This window comes from Trachurus japonicus, chromosome 22 (assembly GCF_045865225.1).
Source record: "Trachurus japonicus isolate A0001 chromosome 22, Traja_1.0".
In the NCBI taxonomy this organism is placed as follows: domain Eukaryota; kingdom Metazoa; phylum Chordata; class Actinopteri; order Carangiformes; family Carangidae; genus Trachurus; species Trachurus japonicus.
This window is the reverse complement of record NC_140928.1, coordinates 7,954,476-7,968,986: the sequence shown is the minus strand read 5'-3', so window position 1 is coordinate 7,968,986 and position 14,511 is coordinate 7,954,476. Positions and strand designations below refer to the sequence as shown.

The 14,511-nt window shown below is 42.6% G+C and overlaps 1 protein-coding gene across 1 annotated transcript in view; it reads right to left on the bottom strand.

The window, feature by feature from the left end:
* The window catches only part of ppp2r3a (protein phosphatase 2, regulatory subunit B'', alpha), a 63,628-nt gene extending 51,225 nt beyond the window's left edge, over positions 1 to 12,403 (bottom strand). The window contains exon 1 of the mRNA XM_085768508.1: positions 12,082 to 12,403. The gene's annotated coding sequence lies outside the window, so the exon portion shown is untranslated. The remainder of the gene's footprint in view (positions 1 to 12,081) is intronic.
* Positions 12,404 to 14,511: the final 2,108 nt, after the last annotated feature.

Here is a 14,511-nt window from a genome sequence, read left to right as displayed (position 1 = left end):
TCTTCGGTCTGAGCTCTCAGCACGACTCGGCTCTAAACTACCAGCTGAAGTTACTCTCATCTGTCTGCTGTCTGTGTGTGTTGTCTGTCTTGCAGCAGTGATCCAGCACTGTCTGTAACCATGGAAACCGAAAGGATGTAGCATTGACAGTCATAGGAAGTGATGGCATAGGGAAGACACCACACACACACACACATTTATATATGTACTCTGTATATAGTCCCCACATGATCAAAGTACTGCAAACGTCTCACAGCTTGTATCCTGGAGAGTCTGCTGGGATCCTGCTGCTGTGTTTTGTTGTTGTAAAAAAGGAGTTTTTTGCAGCTAAACACACTTATTTCTGGGAGAGCTCTTACTTCACAATCACACGCCAACTTCTCAACCAGAGTTGCTCAAGTTCAACGCGTTGCTCAAGGGCAACTTGACCTGTTTACTTTAGTCCTGTTTGCTTTTTTGCTCACGCCAGACTTCCTTTAAACCAGCAGGCCTTTTTGGTTACGAGCCCACAACCACTGGCTACAGCCACCCAACATTAAAACCTCGGCTCAGGAAGTCCAGCCCACAGAAACCAACCACCGGGGCCTCACTTTGCGAATTAGCAAATCATACCACGTATACCACTTTTATATACGTTAGCTGAGGTTCAACCTAAGTTAATACCCAAATGGTTCCTCTCCCATCACATCACCTCATAAAGCAGACGTGCTGCGGTGATGTGATATGTGCTGCATGCATATCACAGAAACAAAAGCTAATGCACAGCTCTGTATGAGTCGAGCCCACATTGTTAAAGGCCCAGTGTGGAGATAGATAGATGGATGATTTGGATTAGATGCACTTGGTTGAGCACAGAGGACACGATAATGAAGGAGACAGAAGATGAGGAGAAGATGGAAAATATAGAAGGTGACACTGAGAGAAGGACGGAAAAAATAATCTAACTGAAATTGTTTTTCCAACAACATGACAGTGAAAGCTTTAATGTCTTCTGCTCAGGGGTTATTTTGAGTATATAAACCGCTGCAGCTTCATCTACTCACCCTAGATGGATGGAGGTGGGCGAGCAAAGCGCAGGACTTGTTAATTAACACATCGTATATCATGCTGAAGACGTTTTCTGTATACACCGATGCTATTAAGTAGATACTGGAGATTATTAAGCAGTTTTTTTTCTATTGCAGCAGGATTGGCTGTTTTGGCACTATCAGCATTTTGCAACTTGCCTGATCGACAGTATTCGTTATGATAATGATACAGAAAATGTAATCTGATCAGCATTAGGTCTATAGGAGACACTGAGATGCAGCAGCAGAGCAGAGGCAGCTCTTGAAATGAAGGATTACAACTGTTAGCTTTGCTCTCCTTTGAGAGAGCTGCACGTGCACGCACACGCACACACTTGCAAACACACACAGATAAGCAGGCATGTGATGTCAAATGTTTCCTAACTCTCATAAAATGGACCAAATGAGCATCTACAGGAGAGAAAAAAAAATGCAGAGCAGATCCACTTGGCTGAAGAAGGTTTTGGATCGAATTATCTCTGGTTTATGGCAAATTCAGCTGCACTGAACTCCACTGCTTTACACACAAACAGACACACACACAGACACGTACACACATGCACACGCACACACACACAGCCACTAGTGGTCAGACTGGCAGGCAGGAGGGAAGCTTGAGTGTGCTACGATCTGACCCGTTCACCATACTCAGGCTGCCAGCAACCCCACCACACACACACACACACAAGTTTTGTGCAACCACAGCTTCTTCTTCTGTACATGTATGTATATATACACATGTACGTCCGACGTCCGTGTGCGCCTTTACAGACATGCACATGTGTGTGAGTATCCCTGCGAGCCTGACCTTGGTTTGTGTGTGTGCACCACAGGCCTGTGCGTCTACTGTATGTGAGTGTGAGCGATTGTGTTACAGTGTCCTCTAAATGTGTATATATGGAGGGGGGGGGGAGTCAAAGACACAATATAAACAATGTAGGGACTCCCTTGGCTTGTGTTTACTAACCGAGATAAAGGCTGTCATTGCTCTCTCACCACCAGCCTACTTCCTGCTGCCGTCCAACCAGAAACAAGGAGAGATGCACTTAAGCCTTGGCACCGTCGGAGCGATCTTATCTTGCCAATAAAGCTTCTTGAATGGATTTAGATTAAAAAACCGAGCGAGAGGGGTTGGAAAAACGAGACAAGGGCACAACGGTGCAATGGGGTCGGTTTCCCGTCACCCCTCCTCTCTCGGAGAGACACTGCTGCTCATCGCCCTCTTTTTCCTCTTCTTCTCCTCCCACATCACATGTTAATGTACTTAGACCTCTGTAAAAACCTTCAATCTGCCCCGAGATGCTGGCTGGCATAACAAACAGGAGCAAAGCCTGAAATAGTCTCTCCCCCCCTCCTTATTTCCCCCTGCTGCACCGGAGGTATTTCCATGGTAAAAAAAAGAAGAAAAAAAGAAAGAAAAAAGTAAAAATTCCCAACATTGGATCAAATAATTTACCCGCATCTCTGTCTTTCTACTTCCCCCTCTCTGTGAGTTTCTCTGGATTACTGTCAGTCTCTCTGCGCCGCCTTCCTTTCATGTCTCTGCACTCCTCCTCCCTCTCGCTCTATCTCCTTACCCCCCCCTCCCCTCCCTCCTTCCCCACTCCAGTGTCTACCACTCCATCTGTGGTAGACACCGAGACGCATGGTCTGCCCACACTGACCATTAAAAAGCAGCCTTTTGCCTCTGTCATTTAGTCGGCCTGTCTGTTATACAGCTCAGGATGTTGCAGGGCCAAGGGGCCACCGTCTCTACTCATGATGTCACAGGCCTGGATCCATCCCATCATGACCTTTCTTTCTTTCAAAGTCCTCCCCTTTCTCTTCCTATAAGACCTTTCCCTTCTGTTTGTCAGTGTTCGTGTTTTGTTTTTGTTTAGTTTTTTTCACTTGCACACATTTACACCTTGAAGAATAGCAAAACCACAATCCCCACACCATAAACTCAGAAATGCAATTAAATGTATTTTAATGCAGCGCAGGCTTCATGTGCTTCCACTGTGAGAGAGAGAGAGAGGGAGTGCAAGTGAAGAGCAGAGTAATGAAAAGAGCAGGAGTAAAAGGAGCATAAAAAAGTAGCAATAAAATATTTTTAGCCTCAGACCCATTCATGTCTCAAACCGGGGCCAGGAAGAACCACACCACTATGACTATGAATGGTACTGTTAGAGTTTGTTCCCTCTTTCTTTCTGTCTGTCTGTCTTTCTTTCACTCTTTTTCCTCTTTCTGTCTCTCTTGGCAAGTGCCGTGCCACTGGAGGAATGCCTGCTTCAGATTCAGATGTGTGCACATGTGTGTGTGTGTATGTGTGTGTGTATGGCGCAGAATGTGGACAAAGAGCGCCAGTGTGGACAACAGAACACAATCAGCCACTCAATGGATAGCTATTAACTCATTGCACACAAACACACACACAAATTCCAGAGTCCACGGACGAGCCGCGGTGACATTCAGACCCAAAGCGGCCAATCGGCGCGTTGTTGTGCTGCTGCTGCTGCTGCTGCTGCTGCTGCTGCTGCTGCTGCTGCTGCCACAATGGAGCCAGTCAATGAGCAGCAGAGGACGATGTTGTGAATCAAAGTGTTCGGCTCCTCGTCGCCCCGTCTCACCGATCTTCACGCTCTCCCCCTCCCTCCCTCCCTCCCTCCTCTTTTCATTCTCTTCCTTCCTCTTTTTTTTTCTTCCCAGGGTGGATCCTGGGTGGTTAAAGGTGGTTGTGTAGAGGTCATCAGGCACAATCCGCCTCCCACACACCCATGTATGAATCAGCTCATTGTGGGCTGGGTTCGAAACCCTTTCCTCACGCTGGTGCTTTCGATTGTGCGACTCCTCCTTGTGCACAAGCTTCTTCTTTTTTTATTTTGACAACCACATGCAACCAAACCAGCTGCTCAAAAGGGGAATACAAGTTAATAAGGAAGGAGGTGAATCAGGGGTGACTCAGAGGACGACTAAACACTCTGTGTCATTGTTTATCACCCCAGATTATCTTTCACACTCTCAGCTCAGAGCAAAAACAAACTATAAGTGAAATATTATCTGTATCAGTTTCAGATAAACTGGAGATAAAACAGAAACACGAGCAGACAATCATCCTCAATTCAGCTTTGACCAACTGTACAGTACGTGTTGTGTTTGTGCACGCACACACACACAGGTCTTCCTGTGCCAGCAGGTCTGCAAACACTATGCTCGTACTTACTTTCAGTTTTATTTCCAAATAATTCTCAGTTGTAGATAACCTGGCTGAACATATTCTGTAAAATCGACCTTGCATCAGCTTCTTCTTATACAAGTTCATGTTTTCTAAACATGGATTTTTGTATAGATGATACAATTTGAAGCAGATTAACCGCCAGACACTTTCACAACTCCCTTTGAAACGATTTCAGATTCACTTCTATTAAACATCATCCGGTCTTAAACTGCCCAAACATCTTCCGAGGCAGAGGTCACTGTTCAATCAGATACAGGAGTCTGAAGTCATACAGAGCAAATTCAAAGGAAAATCTCTTATCTCTGTTTTCTTCAGTAGTGTGGTTTTGTTTTTTATTTTATTTGGTTGGAGATAAGATGATGTATTATATTGGGTCTCAGGAATTGAATGAGTACCATGTAATGAGAACTGATAAACTATATACAGACACAGACAAACACATTGATAATGAATGGAGAGAGCCAAGTTGTAAAAAGGGAGTTACTATTTAACTATATATAGACTTTGAATGTTGTTCTAGTAAGAAATTAAAAACAATCACCTTAATCTTTCAGGCAAGTTAATTAAATGTCATGACATCCAATATAAAGGAGAAGCTGCGATAATTGCATCCGCTTCGTAGAGATCCTAACGTGACCTTCTCCTCTGTGACGGCAGCCCTCTTTATGGTTTACCACAAAACCACAACATGCAGCATCAGGTGAACTTCCTGCAGCACAACTTTGAAGTATCTCACTCTCTGTCTTTGAGTTAACTCTTGTTTTGATCTTTCTGAGTCACTCTCTCTCTTTTAAAATTCAGATAAAACATGAAAAGATAAAAAAAAACAAAAAAAAACACTATCTGTGCTTTCTAAAAACTAAACTCAGTTGAAGGCAGCACGGATGATGCCACATTGACTCTCATGTCTTTGAGTGAGATGTGGTGATGTGAAGGTTACTAGAATGAGCTCACCGAAAGGGAAATAGTCATTTGGACTGGAGATGAGCACCTGAAGGCGAAAGGCCATGATAATAATAATCAAGCAGAGCATGTACTGTAAGATGCAGTTCTGTGTGTGTGTGTGTGTGTGTGTGTGTGTGTGTGTGTGTGTGTGCGTGTCCCAAAAAACACACACTTCTCACTATCACACTCACACTTTCCCTGTCACGTCTTCATTTTTAGCAGCCGACAGTGTTACATGGAACATGAGACGACCACCCACCCACACACACTCACACACACACACACACACACACACACATACACCCACACATATGCTGCTGGGAAATGTGAATGACTGTGTCACTGAATCCATGAAGACGGTCAATACAATAGTGCCTTGTGCTGCGGACGGTGATGAGTAATTCGCAGCTTTTGCGTGTGTGCATATACATGTGAGTATATGGGTGTGTGTGTGTGTGCGTCTCTGTGTCTGTGTGTGTGTGTGTGTGTGTGTGTGTGATTGCCTGGCAAAGGGCAGGCAAGCACATGTGGCTGTAGAGAGCTACATAAATCACACTCTGAATCAATTAGAAAGCATAAATGTGAGAAGTCCTAGAGCGGTCAGTGGCCTGCTGCTACTACCACACACAACACACCCATACACTATCACACAACACAGACACACACACATGGACAGATACAGACACAGACACAGACACACAAGTAACAGTGTGGGTGTGATGCAAGTCATAATTACACAGACAGGTAGAAGCCACACTGCAAAAACTCAAAATCTTACCAAGAATATTTGTCTTATTTCTAGTCAAAACAAATCTCATTATACTTAAAATAAGACTCGTCACATTAAAAAGTTGTTTGTTTTTAGACACTTTTTTACTTATTTCAAGCATATTTTCAATTGAAATAAGTAGAAAAATCTGATAGTGGAGCAAGTTTTTCTTTCTTATTACAAGCATAAAAAACTTGCTTTCACTGGCAGATTTCTCTACTTATTTTAAGTGAAATTTTGTTTGAAAAAAGTGAAAATGGGGGCGGTGCGTGGCGCAGTGGGTAGAGCGGCCGCCCCATGTAGAGGCTACAGTCCTCGCCGCAGGCGTCCCCGGTTCGAGTCCCGCGTCGGGCAGACCTTTCCTGCGTGTCGTTCCCCCTCTCTCTGCCTCCCCATTTCCTGTCTATCTCTACTGTCATCACTATCAAATAAAGGCAAAAAAAGCCGAAAAAAAAAAAAAAAGAAAAAAGTGAAAATGATCTAAAAACAAGTAAATTTTTAGGTGATGAGTCTTATTTTAAGTGGAAAGAGATTCGTTTTGACTAGAATTTAGACATGTTGACAAGAAATAAGACAAATATTCTTGGAAAGATTTTGAGTGTAAAAATGAAACTTAGATCTTCTGCGACTTCTCTAAATCCCATACACTATCACACAACACAGACACACACATGGACAGACACAGGCACAGACACACAGGGCGTGGGTGTGATGCAAGTCATAATTACACAGACAGGTAGAAGCCAAAAATGAAACTTTTGGATCTTCTGCGACTTCTCTAAATGTCTATGTAACACATACACGACTCTTATTTACACAGTAGCTGTCTCACAGACAATTAAACACATAATCAGGGAGTTTTCCTCACTGAATCATAGAAGTGTGTGTCTGCCCATTTTACTTCAAACACACTTTCCACCTCTCTTACATAACTGTTTTGTCGACTGAACTCTTGCCGTGTATCCTCTTACATGTCTGTGCTGGTGTTGCATTCACTGACTCATTACCTCTGATTCCGCTGAATTTCTGTCACTGGTTTTTTCCTTTCTTTTTCTCTTTTTTTTTTAAACCTCCTGCATGATGAGGCTGCTAACTGTTCACTGCCAGACAATTTTGATAATGGCGAGAGGATAAACAGAGGTTAACCAGAGATATGCTTTTGAATTGTTGTCAACGGAGGCTGCTGAATTTTTAACAACCACCAGAGAGAACACGCCATGCTGTGCTCATAATACAGTCTGTGATTTTTTTTTTTATTTCTTGTCAACTAACAAGCTGTTAAATGTTTTGAACAACCGAAACGCACACAAAAAAAACATTGTTAAATGCTTCTCCAACAGTTTTAGCACGGCACTTCCACAACATCAAGAAACTTGACGGATTTAGAAACAGAGCCGTCCAAGGTTGTTTACCGTCTGATAAACTGTCATGTTCACAACAGAGGCTTTCAAGCCCACACTCAGTTAACTCCTGATGACATAATCAAGGTCGTTTTCTCCGGCTTTTGAGAGTTCCCATCACATAGTCCATCAGACCAGGAAGAGTTCATGCTCGCGATGAATGAGCTGAGCATCACACTGTAGCCTAAGTTAGAGTGTTGGGAGTCCCCTTTCAGGTTTAATGGACTAACAATTAAGTAATAAAGTTCACACTGGTCCCTACACCTCTGTGTGTGTGAGTGTGTGCACGCACTCAGAATTAACACTTGGCGGAGTGCATGTTTAATTTGCTCAATAACCTCCAACTGAATTGAATTAAGAAGCTGCTCCGAGGAGATTAATCAAGGCGGGCCAATTTTCTTTTTTACAGCTTAAAATCACAAATTTGAATTTTCTTCAAAGAGCTTCGCAGCTTTTACGACAGCTGACACCCTCTCTGTGCCAAGGACTTGGAAAAAAACAGATGACTCCAAAAAAGCAAACTCAAAACAGGAAGAAAGAAAAACAAACCTGTGGGAACAAGGAGCAAACCCTCTCTCATGGCATCTAAATAAATAAACTTTAAATATAAATAAACAGATAGATATCAGGTTCACGTAACTGCCTGATGTTTCTGCTCCGATATCACGCAGTAGAAGAAGTTTATTTCCTTATCATGGAGCATCTAAATCTAAAAATAATGTGTTATTTGTTGCGTTTGCTTTGGCAACAGGAGCTGTTGTATTAAATGCCAAAAGCGGATATGAATAGATCTGACATGAACAGAAATGAAACAGGACGTTGTGAGTCTGCGATTCGTGACTCATCAGACCGAACAAACCTACATCTGCCGGCACTAAACCACCGCAACCGCAGCGCAGCCGACACATCAGGACACTCCCCAATCCATCCCCAATGGGATATTGTTGTCAGGCACCTACTGTCCTTCCACACCTATGTGAGACATGGATAAAAACCCAGATTAATTTCGCACATGCACGCGCACACCCACACACACACACACACACAAGTTGCAAAGCTTGGGAACAACAAGCACCTGTGAAAAGACGCACATCCATGAGGGGAGGAACGGCAAGAAGCTCACATGAACGCAGCTCTAAAAGCAGAGACTCAGACTCTGTCCGCCCACAAACCCTCCACGTGAGCTGGGAAGCAACAGGATCATCAGTCGACTTATCTAGAAGTTAAAGGGATAGTTCAACACTTTGGCAAATTGGTCCATTGCCATAATCCCTATAGTCATAACAGTAGGTTCGTTACCTTAAATTGTCAGTGCAAGCTACTTTTAGAATGGTGGAGCAGAGCCGCGAGCTGCTCAGAGCTACGCTACGGAGACTAATGGGATTTCTTGGTTTCCCTCATCAAACTCATCAAATACACAATCCAACAACTCCAAAACGCTCTCGTGGACAAGTTGTGACCTGCACATTCACCACGCTATGAGATAATAACAGAACGTTACGAGACAGAGTTGTTTTAGAGGCAAATGCAGAGATTGCTAGCTGAAAAACTAGCTCTGAGCAGCTCGCGGCTCTGCTCCGCCGTTCTAAAAATAGCTTGCACCGACAACTAAAGGTAACAAACCTACTCCTAAAACTATAGGGATTATATGGGCCAATTTGCCAAACTATCCCTTTAAAGCACATTAAAACAGCCTCCTCCGCAACGTTGTGGATAAAAAGGGAGGCCGACTCGAAGAGACAGCGAGTCCATGGAAAGAAGAGCGATGGTGTAATAATTTTCTTTTTTTTTTTAAAACAGGAGGACAAAGGCTGCAGTTATTAAAATGTTCCGTCATTTCAGTCAGTTTTAAACTGATCTCAGTGGTCCTTTTAAAAATGGATGGTAACGGGAGGAGACACCATCTTTTGATGCACTGTCATCGTTTCTGCATTAAGAACGACAGCTCTGGCTCAGATAAGACGATTAATGCTGATATCTCTAGATAGAGGAGGAAAATCACGGCCTCTCCCGCTCTCTTTGTCTTCCTCTCTCTGTCTTCCTCTAAAGTGTGAATTCACTAATTTCCCCCCTGTGGGTTCAGACTCATGGATAAATGTACACTAGCTTTGGACGGAGTGGTCCATCCGCCTGCAAGCTAATTCAACATCATGTTTCACACCAGGAAAACAAGTGTCCTGCATCTGCGTCCATCCATGAGCACGAGCAAAACAAACACACACATGGCCATGCTGCCACATGAGCTTCTAACCATCTGTCTTTTATTATTATCAGACCTGAGAGGTGGCAGCTAATGACTCTTTCCAATAACAGTCAATCAAGTTGATGATTTATCTGTCCGTGTGGAAAATGGTGCAGCTGATTGTTACTTTCGAGATTCGAGAAGTGTTCAAAATGTCAGGGAGAAGGGGAAAAAAGCATCAAATCCTCATTTAAATGAACCTAAAACCATGAATGTTTGGCTTTGTTGCTTCACAATGACTTAAGTTAAAGTGACTCATGGCTTTAACTAATCAGATCCATGCAGTGACGGATACAGATGTTAAATTAAGGGGAAAAAAAGAGGAGTTACTGAATTGGTGCTCAGAGTCTGCAGACACACCGAGTTAAAGCCGAAACAGCTCATCATTTAGTTTAGCTCAACAGCAACAAAAACATTCTTTGGCTTTAGATCAAAATTATCAATTGATTAAAATGACAGACATTCCTTCTCTACTGCGTCACGTGTGTAAGAATTAACAGCTTTTTTTTGTCTTATTTATTACAATATTTTGGTTTACAGGCACAGATACATTTTATCACACAATGACATAATTAACCAAGTGAATTAAAACAGTAAAGGGCAGAAAAGCTGCAGTTTTTGTTTTTTACTTAAACCAGTTGCTGATCGTTACAATTATTGACGGGTCATTTCCTGCCAATAAAGTCGTCTGTTAACTGACTATTAGCTTCGGTTCAAAGTTAGTCATTGATTGGTTACAGTGGTGGTGTCCGTAGGCGAGTGTTTTTGTGTGTAAAGAAGATCTGTGGTTGTGCATGCACACACACTAACACACACACACACACAAACTTCCACATTCCCCACAATTCATGCAGCACGGTCTTTGTGGCCTTCCAAGAGTCAGTGTCTTCAGCCAGGCTCAAGTTACAGCGGGCAAAATCCTCTAGCTCCCTCTCACACACAAACGCGCACACACATTTTGAAGCATCCATCATCTCACAGACACACATCCACTGCACAGGCCAGCTAGAGCTAGCAACAACAAGACAGCATTGGTTTGTTGCTCTGCTGATGATGCATCCTGTCTGACTCAGTCCTGTCCGTCACTCTCCACAGTCAGTAAGAGCAGGAAAAGACCGGACGGACGGTCACCTGAAACACTCAATCTGTTAAAGTCCAGACTGAGCTGCCAAAGCGTCTCTGAGCAAAACAACCACGACCACAAGCAGCATTACAACATTCAGAGACTGTGCAGGGAAGAGGAAGAAGAAGTTGGTGTAACTTTGAAATAAAGTAGATTTCAATTCATCTGAACAGCATGAAATCAAAGCACTGAGGTCACTATGGGTCATTACGAAAAAACAACACATGAAGCTGACGGGAGATGTTGCTCAAAGGGCGTGTGTGTGTGTGTGTTGGTGTGTGTATGTGTGTGTGCTACATCTATTCTAGGAGAATTCCAGAGGGGAGACCCTGTGACTGACCCCCACCCCACAGGATCTGACAGGATATCACCAACCCAACACACACACACATACACGCACACACACACATAGGCTAAATGCACATACACACAGAAACAAATGCATAATGGGAGTGTCGAAGGATACACACACGCACACACACACACCTATACACACAGCGGTGACACACTAGCAGCAACACACCTTAGTGTTTTCTTTCTTTCTCTCGTCTGCTTCTGTTGTTTTTAACTGATTCTATACATTTATACAAACTCTGATTTAATGCTACACACTTTTTCTGATGAGAGCATTTATTACAGGTGTAGAAGGTCAAGTATGAAGCTCCTAGAGTGACAAAAGTGAACTAAACAAATACAAAATCACAACAAAACACAAGATTTTCTGTGCCTGCTATCCAATCACAATGCACTATACACTTATTGAGTCTGTATTGTTGTCCAAAGCTGAAGTGGACAAACTGAGCTGTCCACTGCGCTGACAAAATGAAGTCATAGCTACAGTACCTGAAGCAGCTTTTCCTTCCTTTCCTTTCCTTCCTTCCTCCTCAGTGAGAAATAAGATTTCACATGAGTCGGTTTATTTTTTGCAGTGGGCAGGCTGCTGCTCCCCTCCTTCAGTCATCTGCTACAATCCGTGCGTCCAATCTCCAAAACTTCCCTTTGACACAACAGGAGGATCCCCCTCTACCCCCCACCTCTCTCTTCTTTAATGTGAATGAGGTGGCGCGCGCACATGCAAAAAAAATAAAATAATAAAACGCACGCGACCCAATCGCTATACGCGCGCGGGGGGAAACAGAAATACTTGACCAAAGCCAACAACACAACACGCCCTTTGGTTATCAAAGAAACCTGCAGCTCCTCGGCGCCGGGCGGCAGCGATGGTCACAGCGGGTTACCGAGCGGCGGTCGGTCGGTCGGTAAACACACGCTAAAGTTTCCAAACAGAAACAAGAGGAAAGACTCCACCATCTCTTACCTTTCTCTCTTTCTCTCTTCTCTTCTCCCTCCTTCAGCCGCTTCCAAACTCTGTCACGACGAGGCTCGCTCGCCGCCGCAGAGTCAGACTGCGAAATCAAACAGCCGCTTTTTTTTCCTCCCCTTTCCTCTCGGTAACCGGTGAAGAGCCGGAGAGAGACACAGACAGTAGCTACGGACGTTTCCTCCAACATGCAGCGACTCCGTGTGTGTGTGAGAGTGTGTGTGTGTGTATGTGTATGGAGGGGGTGGTGGATATATGTGTGTATGAGTGTGAGTGTGTGAGTGAGTGTGTGTATGTGTGACAGCTCATGGAGAGAATGAGCAGCGAGCGAGAGGAGAACCGGGGAACTTAGGGGGAGTTCCCGTTAACAGAGCGGCGGGGAGGGGCGGGGGCTCCGGAGACTGACAGGTCGCTATAGTGGCTCATTAGTGGCACAGGTGAAGAAAAACAAATATGACATTGATCCTAAAGGAATATTAAAGCCACATCCACTGTCGGCGTAAATAGCTAAATACTTGTAGGTTTATTTATTTCCCTTTACTATTGAGGTAGGCTAAGATATTTTTCTATATGATGAGATGCCGATTCCTATTTCTGAATAGGTGAACCTTTAACTTTGTAGCCTAAATGTTATTGCTATATTTTTTATGACAAATGAAGGCACTAATTGACATTTAGGCCTATGTTGATTATAGACGAATATGTTGATAACTTTCTCAATCAGTTCATCGTTTGTTTGTTTTATTCAACCAGGCCAACTGTCCAAGACTCACTTAGCCTATATGAAATAGAAAGTAGGCTAGTAGCTAAATATAACAAGTAGCCTATGTATATATTCACATTTGAGATGATGAAACTGTGAATTCTGGGGTGTTTTTGCTTTAAAGATTTGATTTAATTGATTTGATAATGCTGAATAATTCATTGTAACTTTATTTTTTGTTGTTGTCAAAACTGGTCGGCTATAGTGTTCAGGCTAGTGGCTCATTAGTGGCACAGGTGAAGAAAAACAAATATGACATTGATCCTAAAGGAATATTATAGCCACATCCACCGTCAGCATAACTGTGATAAATAATTGTAGGCTACTTTTATAATAGATTATTTATTTCCCTTTACTATTGAGGTAATATAATTTTCTATATGATGAGATGCCGATTCCTATTTCTGAATATTATAGGTGAACCTACCTTAAACTTTGTAAATGTTATTGTTATATTCAGTGGCGTAGTCTATGTGATACTTGGGTATACTCAGTATACCCACTGAAAATGCATTAATATTTCAGTATACCCACTACAATAGCTAAAGGTATGAACAGCGTACCCACCTAAAAAGCAGTATACCCACTACAACCAATTAGACTACACCACTGGCTATATTCTTTTGACAAATTAAGGCACTAACTAACATTTATGTTGATTATAGACAAATATGTTGATAATTTTCTCAATCATTTGCTTTATAAAATTAGCTTGTTTTATTCAATCAGGGCAACTGTACATGCCTCATTTATATAGAAAGTAAATATAACAAGTAGCCTATGTGTATTCACATTTGAGATGATGAAACTGTTGAATTCTGGGGTGTTTTTGCTTTAAAGATTTGACTCAATTGATTTGATAATGCTGAATAACTCAATGTAACTTTATTTTTATTTTTGTCAAAACTGGTGCTAAGTGCTAAGCTATTTGAATCTTGGTGTATAGGCCTGTGCAGAGCGATTGATATAACATATATCAATCGCTCTGGGCCTGTGATGATACAACGTGAAAGCTCAATCTGACAGGTAGCTATAAAACGATATTTCCCATGAAATAAGTTCCTTTTATAAAATGCATCAGTTAGTTTTCAAAACTTATCCCAACAAATAACACACCGCAATAAATTACACTCTAAACCGAGAAAAACAAAATGTCATTCACTCGTTGAGAAATATGACACTAATTAGGCATTTGGCTGTACAACCTGTCATTCTTGTTTATTTATTTATTTATTTATTTGGAATATAATAAACATGTGGCTTTATGCTGCAGTACAGTAGGCTACACTGGAACAATGACAGGTGTAGCTATACGTCAGGACGTACGACTGGTTCTCACAGTTGGGTCCCAGGATGTCAGGGGGTCATTTGGGGGGTTTTTACTCACACCTGTTAATGTCCTGTCTTTCAGTTTCACTCTCACTAGAGATGAGTCAAGTGAGATAATGTAAGATAATGACTCATTTAGTCACACGCTTTACATAATTATCAATGATATCAGCAACAAAGCATCTTCTTATTGCCACTTTGGGGCCTGAGCTCCAATGCCGTAATAGTTTAACCTTCAGTGGAAGTAGTAGGCTATCCCACTCATCACTGAAGCTACATGAGGATCTCGAAACAACCACCACAGTCTAAGTGTAGGAGGTTTATGCCCTGGGCCT